Source organism: Hordeum vulgare, chromosome 6H (genome assembly GCF_904849725.1).
Source record: "Hordeum vulgare subsp. vulgare chromosome 6H, MorexV3_pseudomolecules_assembly, whole genome shotgun sequence".
In the NCBI taxonomy this organism is placed as follows: domain Eukaryota; kingdom Viridiplantae; phylum Streptophyta; class Magnoliopsida; order Poales; family Poaceae; genus Hordeum; species Hordeum vulgare.
The window spans coordinates 72,588,376-72,604,881 of NC_058523.1; positions in this window are offsets into that span (position 1 = coordinate 72,588,376).

Below are 16,506 nucleotides of genomic sequence, written 5' to 3' on the forward strand. Positions count from 1 at the left end.
CTTCCGGTGTATCTTTTGACTTCCCATACAAGCCCAGGAAGCCTAGAATATTCACGCAGAGATTCTTCGTCACGTGCATCACATCGATTGCCGAGCGGACGTCATGGACTTCCCAGTAGGGTAGCTCCCAAAATATAGATTTCTTCTTCCACATGGGTACGCGCTTATCAGGGCCGTTAGGAACAGGTTGGCTGCCAGGACCCTTTCCAAAGATTACTTTTAAATCTCTGACCATATCAAATACTTCAGCACCAGTACGGATGACAGGCTTCCCCCGGGGTTCTGCCTTGCCATTGAAATGCTTGCCTTTTTTCTTTAAGGGATGCTTGGGCGGAAGAAAACAACGATTGTACGGGTACACATTCTTCCTAGATTTGTCCAGATATATACTTTCTGTGTGTTCCAAACAGTGCGTGCATGCATTGTATCCCTTGTTTGACTGTCCTAAAATGTTACTAAGAGCAGGCCAATCATTGATGGTTACGAAAAGCAACGCTCGAAGGTCAAATTCCTCTTGTTTGTGCTCGTCCCACACACGTACACCTGGTTCGGCCCACGGCTGTAAAAGTTCATCAACTAATGGCCTTAGGTACACATCAATATCGTTGCCGGGTTGCTTTGGACCTTGGATAAGCACTGGCATCATAATGAACTTCCACTTCATGAACAACCAAGGAGGAAGGTTGTAGATACATAGAGGAACGAGCCAGGTGCTGTGACTGCAACTCTGCTCCCCAAAAGGATTCATGCCATCTGTACTCAGACCTAACCATAAGTTCCTTGCGTCAGCTGCAAATCTCGGGAAGTCTCTCTCGATTTTTCTCCACTGCCGACCATCAGCGGTGTGCCTCAACTTATCGTCTTTCATACGATCTTCCATGTGCCATCGCAACAACTTCGCATTATCTTTATTTCTGAACAGACGTTTCAACCATGGTATTATAGGAGCATACCACATCACCCTGGCAGGAACCGTCTTCCTGGGTGGCTCGCCCTCAATATCACCAGGGTCATCGTTTCTGATCTAATACCGCAATGCAGTGCATACCGGGCATTTATCCATATTCTCGTACTTCTCACCGCGGTAGAGGATGCAGTCATTAGGGCATGGATGTATCTTCTGCACGTCTAATCGTAGAGGGCAGACAAGCTTCTTTGCTTCGTACGTGCTGGCGGGCCATTCATTCTTTCTTGGAAGCATCTTCTTCATGAGTACCAGCAACTTTTCGAATGACGAGTCAGTCACACCGGTCTCTGCCTTCCACTTCAGCAATTCCAGTGTGCTACCCAGCTTCTTCTGGCCATCTTCACAAGTTGGGTACAATAATTTGTTGTGGTCGTGTAGCATGTGCTCTAACTGCAACCTCTCCTTTTCTGTGTCGCAACCTCGCCTTGCATCAGAAATGACCCGGCCAAGATCATCAGCGGGCTCATCTGGTTCCCGTTCTTCATCCTGATCTTCTTCTTCATTGTCTTCCATTGCGGTATCAGCATACTTAGGGAACATAGATCGGTAGTTGTCATCATCATTCTCTTCTTCTTCATCATCGTCTTCCATCATAACCCCTCTTTCTCCGTGCTTGGTCGAAACATTATAGCCCGACATAAAACCGGACCGAAGGAGGTTGCTCTGAATGACTCTTGAGGAAGTGTAATCCTTCTCATTCCGACATTCAACACATGGACAAAACATATAGCCACCACCATGCTTGTTCGCATCGGCTGCATCTCGAAAAGAATGCACGCCTTCTTTGTAAGCGGTTGTGCATCGATCACTGTACATCCATGGATGGCTCATCTGCGTTATACGATAGTATATCAAATGCAATCACGATGCTAAAAATCAGTACCGCATGGTCTAAACGAGGAAATATAGTTGCTAACCTTTTAGAATAAGTAGAAATAAAGAGGAAGAGGTTTATGCGTGGCTCGGGCATCTCATATCGTAGTTGTGTTCGGTGAACTGAAGCGGCATCGCTCTAACACACATTTCAACAAACACCTCTAGTGCATAAAAAAATGGAGAGCTAGCACACACCCACACTCTTCCATCCAAGAAAAATGCAAGGAAGAGGGGAGAGGGGGGCTGTGCTATATATAGGCACAGGACTTTAGTCCCGGTTTGAGACACAAACCGGGACTAAAGGTGGCGCACATGCGGGCTGCACACCGCGTCGCCCTTTAGTCCCGGTTTGAGACACAAACCGGAACTAAAGGCTCCTTACGGGCAGGACCAAAGCCTCGTGGGCGGCATTGTGATTTGGGGCGATGTGGCCGGGCCTTTAGTCCAGGCCCAGAGGGAGGCCGGGACTAAAGGGTCCAGGCCAAAGGCCCGTTTTCCACTAGTGGTTGTGCATGATTTAAATACGTTGTGTGGAAAAGATGGAGCATACCCAGACTATATGATATTGTAGGGATAACTCTCTTTGGCCATGTTATTTTGAGAAGACATGATTGCTTTGTTAGTATTCTTGAAGTATTATTGTTCTTATGTCAACATTAAACTTTTTGTCTTGAATCATATGGATCTGAATATTCATGCCACAATATATATTAGGTAACATTCCACATCAAAAATTCAATTTTTATCATTTACCTACTTGAGGACGAGCAGGAATTAAGCTTGGGGATGCTTGATACGTCTCCAACGTATCTATAATTTTTGATCGTTCCATGCTATTATATTATCAACTTTGGATGTTTTATATGCATGAATGTGTTATTTTATATTATTTTTGGGACTAACCTATTGGCCTAGAGCCCAGTGCCAGTTCTTGTTCTTTCCTTGTTTTTGACCTTTTTCAGATAGGAATATGAAATGGAGTCCAAACGGAATAAAAATTTCGCCATGATTTTTTGTGGAAAATATCAAAAATACCAGAAGAAATAGATACCGGAGAGGAGTCTTGAGGAAGCCACGAGCCAGGGAGGCGCGCTCACCCCCCTGGGCGCGCCTAGGGGGCTCGTGACTCCCTCGTGGGCCCCCTGACTTGTTCTCGATGCCATCTGGTGTTATAAATACAGAAACCTCTAGAAATAAACCTAGATCGGGAGTTCCACCGCCGCAAGCCTCTGTAGCCACCAAAAACCAATCGGGAGCCTGTTCCGGCACCCTGCCAGAGGGGGAAACCATGTCCGGTGGCCATCTTCATCATCTCGGCGATCTCCATGACGAGGAGGGAGTAGTCCACCCTCGTGGCTGAGGGTATGTACCAGTAGCTTTGTGTTTGATCTCTCTCTCTTGTTTTCTTGAGATGTCTTGGTCTCGATGTACCGCTGGCTTTGCTACTATAGTTGGATCTTATGATGTTCTTCCCTCTCTCCCTTCTTGTAATGAATTGAGTTTCCCCTTTGAAGTTATCTTATCAGATTGAGTCTTTAAGAACACTTGATGTATGTCTTGCACGTGTCTATCTGTGGTGACAATGGGATATTCATGTGAGTACTTGATGTATATTTTGGTGATCAAATTGCGGGTTTCGTGACATCGGGAACCTATGCATATGGGTTGGCACACGTTTTGACTCTTCGGTAGAAACTTTTGGGCACTCTATGATGTTCTATGTGTTGGTTGAATAGATGATTCTGAGATTGTGTGATGCATATCGTATAATCATGCCCACGGATACTTGAGGTGACAATGGAGTATCTAGGTGACATTAGGGTCTTGGTTTATGTGTGTCTTAAGGTGTTATTATAGTACGAACTCTAGTATAGATTGAACGGAAAGAATACCTTCGTGTTATTTTACTATGGACTCTTGAATAGTTCGACCAGAAAGAATAACTTTGTGGTGGTTTCGTACCCGACAATAATCTCTTCGTTTGTTCTGCGCTATTAGTGACTTTGGAGTGACTCTTTGTTGCATGTTGATGGCTATTTATATGATCCAATTATGTTATCATTGTTGAGAAAACTTTACTAGTGAAAGTATGAACCCTAGGCCTTGTTTCCACGCATTGCAATACCGTTCGTGCTCACTTTTACTATTAGTTACCTTGCTGTTTTTATAATTTCAGATTACAAAAACCTATATCTACCATCCATATTGCACTTGTATCATCGTCTCTTCGCTGAACTAGTGCACCTATACAACTTGCCATTGTATTGGGTTTGTTGGGGACACAAGAGACTCTTTGTTATTTGGTTGCAGGGTTGCTTGAGAGAGACCATCTTCATCATATGCCTCCCGCGGAATGATAAACCTTAGGTCACATACTTGAGGGAAAATTGCTACTGTCCTACAAACTTGTGCACTTGGAGGCCCAACAACGTCTACAAGGAGAAGGTTGCGTAGTATACATCATAGCTACAACCCCTAAATAAATCAAACAAGACATGAAGCTGAAGCCATCCAACTGCATTACAACCTCTAACAAAACGCTAAGGAAAGGAAATCACCCATGAGCAGATAAACAGCCTCTAACTTGGACAAAATATCACAGATTGGGACTTAGTGAAAATTGTAGATTTTGACCAGCTGCTTATGCTCTAGAGCATTTTGGCAGCCTCCAAAATGATAGATAGAGGAGGTATCTAAGCATGAAATTTTACAGGGAGCTAGAAAAACATAACAGCAAACAAACATTAGTTTGTTTCTTGGGCTAATTCCCAACGAAGGAGCAAATATAAACAAAACAACAGGGGCAGAAAATAACTCCAGATTCCCAGAGTTAGTGAAATGGGAATAGAACATATTAAGTCTACCTAGGCATGGTATAGCATCACCTACATGCATAAACCTTTATAGGGAGATGTGTTCATCCACGCACACACACACATGAGCACAAACACATGTCCAATGCATATGTGCTCACACATGCACATGTATAGGTGGTCTCACACACCACACACACAAACATGCCTACATCTACACATGATCATCACCCAACAAGAATCTACACACACATATGTATATATATGCCTACATGTACAAGTGCATATGTGCACATACACATGCACACATACACCCACACACACTAATACGTTTCCAACGTATCTATAACTTTTGATGGTTTCATGCTATTATCTTGTCAAACTTTGGATGTTTTGCATGCCTTTTATATATTTTCTGGGACTAACTTATTAACTCAGTGCCAAGTGCGAGTTCCTATTTTTTCCATGTTTTTGACCCATTTCAGAGGAGATTTTGAAACGGAGTCCAAACGGAAGAAAATCCCCGACAAGATTTTTTTCGTAACGGAAGAAGATCGGGAAGCTTGAGAGCCAAGGCAGGGGAGCCCCCACCCCGCGGCCAGGGGGGTAGGCCGCGACCCACAGGCTTGTGGGCCCGCCTGGGCGCCCTCTACCCTAGGGGTTGCGCCTATATATTCCCTAAAAATCCCAAAAAAATCAAAAGAACATCAAAATCACTTTTCCGCCGCCGCAAGCTTCTTTCTCCGCAAGATCCCATCTTGGTTACGTTCTGGTGCCATGCCGGAGGGGGATTTGGATATGGAGGGCTTCTTCATCAACACCATGACCTCTCCGATGATGCTTGAGTAGTTCACCATATACCTACGGGTCCATAGTTAGTATCTAGATGGCTTCTTCTCTCTCTTGGATCTTCAATAAAAAGTTCTCCATGATCTTCATGGAGATCTATCCGATGTAATCTTCTTTTGCGGTGTGTTTGTCAAGATCCGATGAATTGTGGATTTATGATCAGATTATGTATGAATCTTATTTGAGTTTCCTCTGATCTCTCTTATGCATGATTTCATATTCTTGTAATTCTGTTCGAGTTGTGGGTTTTGTTTGGCCAACTAGATCTATGATTCTTGCAATGGGAGAAGTGCTTGGTTTTGGGTTCATCCCGTGCGGTGACCTCACCCAGTGACAGAAGGGGTGGCGAGGCACGCATCGTGTTGTTGCCATCAAGGGTAAAAAGATGGGGTTTTCATCATTGGTTTGAGATTATCCCTCTACATCATGTCATCATGCTTAAGGTGTTACTGTGTTCGTCATGAACTCAATACACTAGATGCATGCTGGATAGCGGTCGATGTGTGGAGTAATAGTAGTAGATGCAGAAAGTATCGGTCTACTTGTCTCGGACGTGATGCCTATATGTATGAGATATCGCCATGACTTTGCGCGGTTCTATCAATTGCTCGACAGTAATTTATTCACCCACCGTGATATTTGCTATTTTGTGAGAAGCCTCTAGTGAACACTATGGCCCCCGGGTCTACTCCACACCATATTTTCAGCCTTATACTTTTTACTTCGTTGCACTTTCTGCCTTCAGATCTTACTTTGCAAACAATCTTGAAGGGATTGACAACCCCTTTGATGGATTGGGTGCAATCTCTGTTGTGTTTGCGCAGGTACTCTGGACTTGACGACACCCTCCTTCTGGATCGATACCTTGGTTCTCAAACTGAGGGAAATACTTACTGCTCCTGTGTTGCATCACCCTTTCCTCTTCAAGGGAAAAACCAACGCAAGCCCAGTCTCCGTCAATGTGTCAATTTCTGGCGCTGTTGTTTGAGAAGTAGGAGAAGGATTTCTGGTGCCGTTGCTGGGGAGGATCAAGTCAAGAAATCATCCAAGTAGGTGTTGCAAACTCATCTTGATGGGGGTATAGTCCCAAGGTAGGGTCATAGGTCTGCCCTATAGGTCCTACCCAAGGACTACCCTTCTTAGGGGAGAAGGCCCTTAGACAGTTCTGACCGAACTAAGGACGCCCCCATCATCCAGTCGGCGATGGTCCACTCGGAGCATATCTAACGTGCCGACTGGAATCCACTCTGTACATTGTAAGCTCCCAGGAGGGCAACGATCATACGTTTTCATACACCATAACTAACATTTAAGGCTTATGTTACCAGTAACGCCAGCATTTACTCGCCACTACTCCACCCCTGTCCACTGGACCATTATGAAGGGCAGCGCACTCTATATAAGCCGCCCTACACCACTAGTACAGGGGTTGGCACTTGCTATAATCCCTTAATACACTCGACACAAAGCTCCCAAGAGCACTGAGACGTAGGGCCTTTACCTCCACCGTAGAGGGGCCTGAACTCATACATGCTCGCCGTAGCTAAGGCTGTGCCCATATACTTTCGTACCCCGTACTTCTACTGTCAGACTTAAACCCACGACAGTTGGCGCCCACCGTGGGGCAGGCGTCTAAGCGACTTCCGGCGAGTTTGCGATTTCATCTTTTCGTCATGTCATCTGACGGAGATCTGTGCATGGGTCATGAGATCCTCTTCGGTGCACTCTCCTTCATCGCTGATGATTCAGCATGGCTTCAGGATGCGCCCCTTGAAATCGAGATGCTTCCGAGTCGCGGGGCTACGCACTTCCGTGCTAGTTCCTACGGCGTTCTTCTTCTCCACCCATCGACCGCGGTGTCGATCTTCGCCCCCGTCACGTGCCGCAAAAAGCGATCCGGTCGTTCGCGGCTCCAGCGTTTGGTGCGACATGCCCTAGCGCGACAAAACATGTCCTCTCAAGTGGCGGTGCTCGAATCGGTTGTGGTCCCGCGATCATCCCAATGCTTGGAGTCAGTTTCGACTGAACTACCTTCCAAGTATCAGCGTCACGGGCGTGCAGCCGAAGTACTCATGGCCGATTCCCACGAAAGTCCCTCCGAGACTGGTTGGAACAAGCGTGAGACCGGAGAATCATCCGGCGCTCGTCGTCAGCACCCTCGTTCTTCCAGTCGACGCACTCGCCAGAGCAACGACAAGGTGTCCCGCACACCCATCCTCAACTTGGCTGTAGCCACCAGGTTCGCTGATTCTCTCCAGCCAACTGATTCGGAGGCTGGTAGAGGAATCGAGCAGATCCGTGCCTTGTTACATACGGCGCAACAGCAAAACTCGGCGGTCTGCCAGTCACACAACAAGATCCAAAACAGTTCCGTTCAAGCGAACACACATCGGTCAGTTTTCAGTCCCGGCTCTCACCAGCGTCGCAGAGGGGGCAGCCTCTGGAACGATCGTTCCAGGGACCAGAGTCGGAATCCTCTTTCCATTTGGTCTCATCCCGAAGATCGTCGCCGTTCGCGTACTCCTCCACGGAGTGGGCCTTACGGACCCCGGCATTACGATGATCATCATTCGGGCGGTGACGCGCATGATCAAAGGCCTGATGCAAGAGGGTATATCACTCAGAAGAAGGTTGATAGAAGCCGAGCCCACCGTGATGGTCACGATAGAGATCATCCGAGTGGAAGCAGGACCGTTGTTTCTGGTCCCGAGTGTTTCAGTCGGTCCATTCGCTCGGCTGACATCCCTCCCAGCTTCCGATTGGCAACGGGAATCAACAAATTCATAGGAGAGTCCAAACAAGAAACTTGGTTAGATGACTACAGATTGGCGGTCCAGACCGGTGGCGGAGATGGCCATGTCGCCATGAAACATCTCCCACTGATGCTCGACGGTTCGGCTCGAGCTTGGCTAAACCAGTTAGCTCCATCAAGCATTTACAGTTGGGCAGATCTGTCCCGAGTCTTCATTAGGACCTTCGAGGGTACGTGCAAACGCCCTGCTGGTCTCACAGAGCTTCAACACTGTGTCCAGAAGCAAAACGAGCCATACCTAAAGTTTGGTTGCACATGCGACATCTCCATCAGCAAGATGATGGAGATAGCCGCGCGCTATGCGAATGGCGAAGAGGAGGACCGCATACGTAGCGGCAAGCATAAGTCAGTCACCGACGGAGATGGGAGCAGCAGTCGGAAGCAGAAACAGAAAGCCCAATCCACTCCGAAAGCAGAGGCGGCAGTCGTTACAAACGCTAAGTCCAAAGGCAAGGGGAAACCATAGTACACCCCCAAGAAGAAACAGTCAGGAAATTCCATCCTAGATCAACCGTGTCCAATCCACACGAAGACGGATGAAGAAGGCAATGTTATATTGCCGAAACATACCACTCGGCAGTGTCGCCTCTTGATCCAATGATTCGTTGAAGGACAGCCGAGTGAGAAAGACACCGAGCAAGATGATGAGGACAAGGGGGATCCGTTCCCTCAAGTCCATGCAACGTTAATGATTTTTGCTGATGTAGAAAGCAAAAGTCGACTAAAGCTGTTCAACAGGGAGGTAAACATGGCAACCCCATCCACTCCCACGTTCCTCAAGTGGTCATAGACTGCAATCACATTTGATCAGTCAGACCACCCAGCACACGTACCCACCCCAGGGAGGCAAGCTCTGGTCGTCGACCCGGTGGTGGAAGGAGTTAGGCTGCGCAAAGTCCTCATGGACGGCGGCAGAGGCTTGAATATCATGTACGTCGATACTCTCGAGGGAATGGGCATTCCGATGTCCAGACTTAGCGAGAGCAGTATGCAATTCCATGGAGTCGTCCCAGGAAGAAAGGCCAAATCACTCAGCCAGATTACGTTGGATGTCATTTTCGGCTCTCACAAGAACTTCCGCAAAGAGAAGTTAACATTCGATGTGGTAGACTTCCAGAGTGCATACCATGCCATTCTGGGCCGTCCGGTATACGTACGTTTCATGGCCCGTCCATGTTACGTATATTTGAAGCTGAAGATGCCTGGTCCCAAAGGCGTGATTACTGTCACAGGCAATGGGCAGCGGGCCGAGGAGTGTCTGCAGCAGGGGTCGAGAATTGCAGACCATCAGATGGCTGTACTCGAGTTGGATGAGTACAAGAAGATCGGCGACCCTGCCGACCTGATGCGTTCAAAGAAGCCAGCTTCCGAGTCCGCATTCCAGTCGGCGGGAGACACGAAGAAAGTAAGCATCCACCCGACGGATGCCACCGCCGCCCCAACAAACATCTCCACCACCCTTGATCCAAAATAGGAAGGCGAGCTCATCCAATTCCTCCGTGAGAACTGGGACATTTTTGCATGGAAGCCTGCTGACATGCCAGGTGTACCCAGGGAGTTGGCTGAGCACCGATTGAATGTGGATCCTGCCGCTCGGCCCGTCCGAGAACGCCTGCGTTGGTCTGCCGCACACAAGAGAAAAGCAATCGGAGAGGAGGTAGCTAAACTTCTGGCAGCCAACTTCATTCGCGAGGTACACCACTCCGAGTGGCTCGCTAATATTGTCATGGTGCCCAAGAATGACAAGTCTCTCCGTATGTGCATCGATTTCAAGCACCTTAATAAGGTCTGTCCGAAAGACCACTTCCCGCTCCCCTGCATTGATCAAATCGTTGATTCGACTGCGGGTTGCGAGCGCTTATCCTTCCTTGATGCCTATTCGGGCTATCATCAGATCTGTCTATATGGTCCAGATGAATTAAAAACATCTTTCATCACCCCATTCGGGTGCTTCTGTTACATCACTATGCCATTCGGTTTGAAAAATGCAGGAGCAACTTTTATGCGAATGATCCAAAAATGCCTCCTGGACCAGATTGGTCGAAATGTGGAGGCATATATGGACAATATCGTAGTCAAGTCATGCAAAGGTTCCGACCTACTGATTGACTTGGCAGAAACATTCGCCAACCTACGTAGGTACGATATCAAGCTCCACCCAGCCAAGTGTTCATTCGGCGTTCCCAGGAGGAAGTTACTCGGTTTCTTCGTTTCCGAACGAGGGATCGATGTCAACCCCGAAAAGATCGGGACCATTGTTCGAATGGAGCGGCCGGTAAGAGTACATGAGGTACAAAAGCTCACAGGTTGCCTAGCGGCTTTGAGCAGGTTTATCGCTCAACTTGGCGAGAAGGCTTTACCTCTGTACCGACTCATGAAGAAGTCGGATACCTTCAAGTGGACAGACGAACCCCAAACCGCATTCGACGACCTCAAAGCCCTGCTTTCCACCCAGCCGGTTCTTACTGCCCCGCTCAGTGAAGAAGCCCTTCTTCTATACATCACGGCTACAAATCAAGTCATTAGCACCGTTCTGACAGTCGAACGCGAAGAAGAAGGCAAAGCGTACAAGGTTCAGCGGCCAGTATATTATGTTTCCGAAGTCCTGACTCCTTCCATGCAGAGGTATCCCCATTATCAGAAGCTTATCTATGGGATCTACATGACTGCAAAGAAGGTAGCTCATTATTTCCAAGACCACTCGGTATCTGTCATATCTGATGCTCCGTTGTCGGAAATTCTCCACAATCGGGACGTATCAGCCCGAGTGGCAAAGTGGGCAATGGAGATGCTATACTGCGACACCAAGTTCGAAGCCAAGAAAGCTATAAAGTCTCAAGCTCTTGCTGACTTCATAGCAGAATGGGTAGAACAACAGCAACCGACTCACATCTACTCGGCTCATTGGACCATGTTCTTCGATGGGTCCAAGATGTTGAATGGCTCCGGCGCCGGGGTAGTGCTCATATCCCCGAAAGGTGATAAACTCAAGTATGTGTTGCAGATCCATTTTGATTCTTCCAACAATGAAGCAGAGTACGAAGCTCTCCTTTAGGGGTTGCGCATGGCCATCACACTCGGCGTCCGTCGCCTGATGGTCTATGGCGACTCAGATCTAGTGGTTAATCAAGTAATGAAGGAGTGGTAAGGAACCCCACCATGACTGCATACTGCAACGCAATAAGAAAGCTCGAAAAGAAGTTCGAAGGTCTGGAACTTCACCATGTTCCTCGACTGAAAAAACCCAAGCAGCACATGAATTGGCAAAACTTGGCTCCACAGGGAGACCTGTCCCGAGTGATGTCTTCCTCGAGCACCTACACCTCCCCTCGGTAAAATAGGATTCTTTTATAGAGGAACCTGTGCAACCAAAGAGCTCAACAGATAAGACTGAAGTCGAGGTTCCCGTTGTGGTTGACCTGGTCATGGAGATTCTAGCTGGCATTCCCGAATGGACTGTGCCATTCATTGCGTACATCCCGAGGCAAGAGTTATCGTCGTTCGCAGGTCTATTCTAGGCAGATCGTTCGCAGGTCGAAGTCCTTCACCGTCGTTGATGACCAGTTATACAGAGAAAGTGTTTCAGGCGTCCTTGAGCGGTGTATCTCTCCTGAGGAGGGTCGGTTAATTTTGGAAGAAATTCACTCGGGAACCTGCGACCATCATGCCTCCTCAAGGGCAATCGTCGCCAAAGCATTCCGAGCTGGTTTCTTCTGGTTGCAGGCGAATGAAATGGCAAAAGATATAGTCGACCATTACGAAGGTTGTCAGTTCTATTCAAACAAGTCCCACAAGCCAACGTCCGAGTTGAAGACAATTCCCCTTTCTTGGCCATTCGTCGTGTGGGGATTAGATACATTCGGACCATTCAGAACACGCTAAGGAGGATTCACCCATCTGCTGGCAGCAGTCGACAAGTTTACCCAATGGATTGAAGCCAAGCCAATAAATAAGCTTGACGCCCTTACGGCCATCAAATTTATCAGAGACATCATCGCCAGATACGGGGTTCCACACAGCATAATCACCGACAATTGCACAAACTTTGACTCGGACGAGTTCAAAGGTTTTTGCGCAGGCCAAGGTATCCGGGTGGATTTTGCATCCGTTGCGCACCCCCAAACAAATGGACAAGCGGAGCGGCCGAATGGACTCATTATTCAAGGGTTGAAGCCTCGACTCCTGCGGGAAGTTGGACATGCCGCCGGTGCATGGGTCACCGAGCTGCCTTCGGTGCTGTGGGGCCTCCGAACAACTCCGAATAGATCGACAGGACGATCCCCATTTTTCTCGTTTATGGAGCAGAGGCACTCCTTCCGAGTGACTTGCTTCACAACTCTCCACGAGTCGAACTCTTCTCCGAAGCCGAAGGAGAGCAAGCCAGGCAAGACGGAGTCTTTAGAAGAGGAGCGTGAGATGGCATTGATCCGTTCATCAATTTATCAGCAAGATCTGTGGCGATTTCATGCGTGGCACGTCAGGAGCCGCACGTTCCAAGCAGGCAACCTGGTGCTCCGAGTGGATCAACAGAGACAACACAAATTGGATCTCGCCTGGGAAGGACCGTTCATCATTTATAAGCTGCTGAACAACGGAGCGTATCGACTCTACAACCTCGACAGGGAGAAGGACGAGCCGCGAGCATGGAATGGAGATCTACTGAAGCGCTTCTACACATAACCGCCGACAGAAACAATGTAAAGAACAAATGTCATCGAAGTAATACAAAGCGGATTAATTTCTTGCCGATTCAAAATTCTTCCGTGTTTGCAGACTCCGGTCTAAAAAACAAACTCCGAGTGTGCACCAAAAGTCGCACTCGGAGACTTAGCTGCGACCCAGAGTCGCCTAAGTAAACAACTTGCTCCGAGTTGGCACCAAAGTCACACTCCGGGACTTAGCTGCGACCCAGAGTCGCCTAAGTAAACAACTTGCTCCGAGTGTGCACCAAAAGTCACACTCGGGGACTTAGCTGCAACCCAGAGTCGCCTAAGTAAACAACTTGCTCCGAGTGTGCACCAAAAGGCACACTCGGGGACTTAGCTGCGACCCAGAGTTGCCTAAGTAAACAACTTGCTCCCAGTGTGCACCAAAAGTAACACTTGGGGACTTAGCTGCGACTCAGAGTCGCCTAAGTAAACAACTTGCTCCGAGTGTGCACCAAAAGTCACACTCGAGGACTTAGCTGCGACCCAGAGTCGCCTAAGTAAACAACTTGCTCGGAGTGTGCACCAAAAGTCACACTCGGGGACTTAGCTGCGACCCAGAGTCGCCTAAGTAAACAACTCGCTCCGAGTGCGCACCAAAAGTCACACTCGAGGACTTAGATGTGATCCAGAGTCGCCTAAGTAAACAACTTGCTCCGAGTGTGCACCAAAAGTCAGACTCGGGGACTTAGCTGCAACCCAGAGTCGCCTAAGTAAACAACTCGCTCCGAGTGTGCACCAAAAGTCACACTCGGGGACTTAGCTGCGACCCAAAGTCGCCTAAGTAAACAACTCCCTCCGAGTGTGCACCAAAAGTCACACTCAGGGACTTAGCTGCGACCCAGAGTCTCCTAAGTAAACAACTTGCTCCGAGTGTGCACCAAAAGTCAAACTCGGGGACTTAGCTGCGACCCAGAGTCGCCTAAGTAAACAACTTGCTCCGAGTGTGCACCAAAAGTCAAACTCGGGGACTTAGCTGCGACCCAGAGTCGCCTAAGTAAACAACTTGCTCCGAGTGTGCACCAAAAGTCACACTCGGGGACTTAGCTGCGACCCAGAGTCGCCTAAGTAAACAACTTGCTCCGAGTGTGCACCAAAAGTCACACTCGGGGACTTAGCTGCGACCCAGAGTCGCCTAAGTAAACAACTTGCTCCGAGTGTGCACCAAAAGTCACACTCGGGACTTAGCTGCGACCCAGAGTCGCCTAAGTAAACAACTTGCTCCGAGTGTGCACCAAAAGTCACACTCGGGGACTTAGCTGCGACCCAGAGTCGCCTAAGTAAACAACTTGCTCCGAGTGTGCACCAAAAGTCACACTCGGGGACTTAGCTGCGACCCAGAGTCGCCTAAGTAAACAACTTTCTCCGAGTGTCCACCAAAAGTCACACTCGGGGACTTAGCTGCGTCCCAGAGTCGCCAAAGTAAACAACTTGCATCGAGTGTGTATTTAAAGTCACACTCGGGGACTTAGCTGCGACCCAGCGTCGCCTAAGCAAACAACTTGCTCCGAGTGTGCATTTCAAGTCACACTCGAGGACTTAGCTGCGAACCATAGTTGCCTAAGTAAAGAGCTTCCTCCGAGTGGGCACACAAGTTATCCTCAGAGGCTTGGCTGATTCGCCTAAACAAAAACCACGAGCCGAAATCGTGTCAAAACAAACTCAGCGAAAGAAGAGCAAAAGATCCGGTTCGAATTCAAATTGAGTTCAACGATCAGTCGGCTCGGTGTGAATCAAGTTTATCCACACTGAGCCACGAATGTACCGGCCAACAGCAGTGGCCAAAGTTTAATACAAACTCCACTCGACAAACCGAGGTGAATGCGCATTCAGCATAAAGTCAATCAAGCATCGCCGGGGCTGGCAGGCTCCACGAAGGTGTCGAGGTCGATTCCATCTGCAATCCGAGTGGCCGTGTCGAGGAAGGTCTCCATGTAGTCTTCAAATCGAAGCTTCTTCGTGTTGGCGACCTGCAACGTCTTCAGCTTGTCTTCACGGGCTTCCTTACAATGCACTCGGACCAGAGACAGAGCGACGTCTGCGCCACACCGAGCGGCAGACTTCTTCCATGCCTGCACTCAGCTTGGAACATCCTCCAGTCGAGTCATCAACCCCTCTATCTCATTTCGGGAGTCATCTTCAGGCCACAACTCTTTGTCAATTCGGCCGACAACTTCTCTCAGGCGACCAACGAAAGGACCCACCTTGTTAAGGCGGTAATTCAGTCGGAACATGTCCCAGTTAGCTTAATCACCGAGTGGAACATTCGGTTGCCCAAGCACCGGTTCAATTTCGGTGGTCTCGGCTTGAACGTCCCGACAGAAATCTGCAAAGAAAAGACAGGAAGAAAATAAGCGCGGAGTGAACTTCAAAGTCAAAGAGCACTCCGCAAGCAACTTACCACCATGCAGTGCGACCATCTTCTTCGCCCAGTCGCCGACGTATTTCTCCTGCACTTTGCACCGAGCGTTCATTGACTTGAACTGGCCCACCCATTCATATCTCTCCTTCTTCATATTTTCTAACTCGGCTAACCGTGCCTTGTTAGACTCCCGAGATTCCTCCAAAGATATTTCTCGTTCAGCGAGAGCCTTCTTCATGCCAGCCATATCATTCGCAGCTACCTGCAAGTCGGCAGCAAGTTGAGTCTTCTCAGCCATCAAAGCAGTATAGGCCGATCCCACTTCACAAGTCTTCTGTCAAAGAGACACAAAGGGAGGATCAGCCAGATTCAACAAGGAAAAACTCTTGACAGATATGACAAAACAATCAAAACTCAAGATTCTTCACACCCCTGCCGATGCAAGCAATCGACAGCGGTCTCGGGGACTACACCCAGTGGGTTCACTGAGAGTGACCCCACTGGTATGAAGCTCGAACAGGTCGGTCCCATTGAGCTCCATAGCAAACCAACAACACTATGAGACTACTATTACTCGACCCGAGTAACACTACTCTCGGGGACTACACCCAGTGGGTGCACTCGGCGTGCCCCCACTGGTACCCTTCAGGCAGATCAGCTCTGATCTGTAGAGATTATGGAAATACATATAAAGACAACTGCCGGTGCAAACACTCGGCAGAAGTCTCGGGGACTACACCCACTGGGTTCACTCGGAGTGAACCCACTGGAAAATTAACCTACTGTATCTGAGTATCTCGCCAAAACCCCCAGTGGGCACCAAGAGGAATGTAAACACTTACTAGCGCACTTACTCGGATATCATCCCGAAGCTCAAAGCTCTTCTTGTACAGGGACGCAGAGGAGTCATATGCTCCCTTGGCTTCGCCCACCATCAGCTCCACTTGTACCATGGCGTCCTTGGCAGCTCCTACTTGATCTTCCGGGAGGCGTCGGGCATCATAGTGAACAGTCGACGGACTCGGCGTGGCAGAAGGCGCCCTAGGCATCCCGAGCTCCCTGGGCACCCCGAGCTCTGCTCCAGTCGGTTCCGCCGTGAAGGCCTCCTTCTCAGTCGGCGG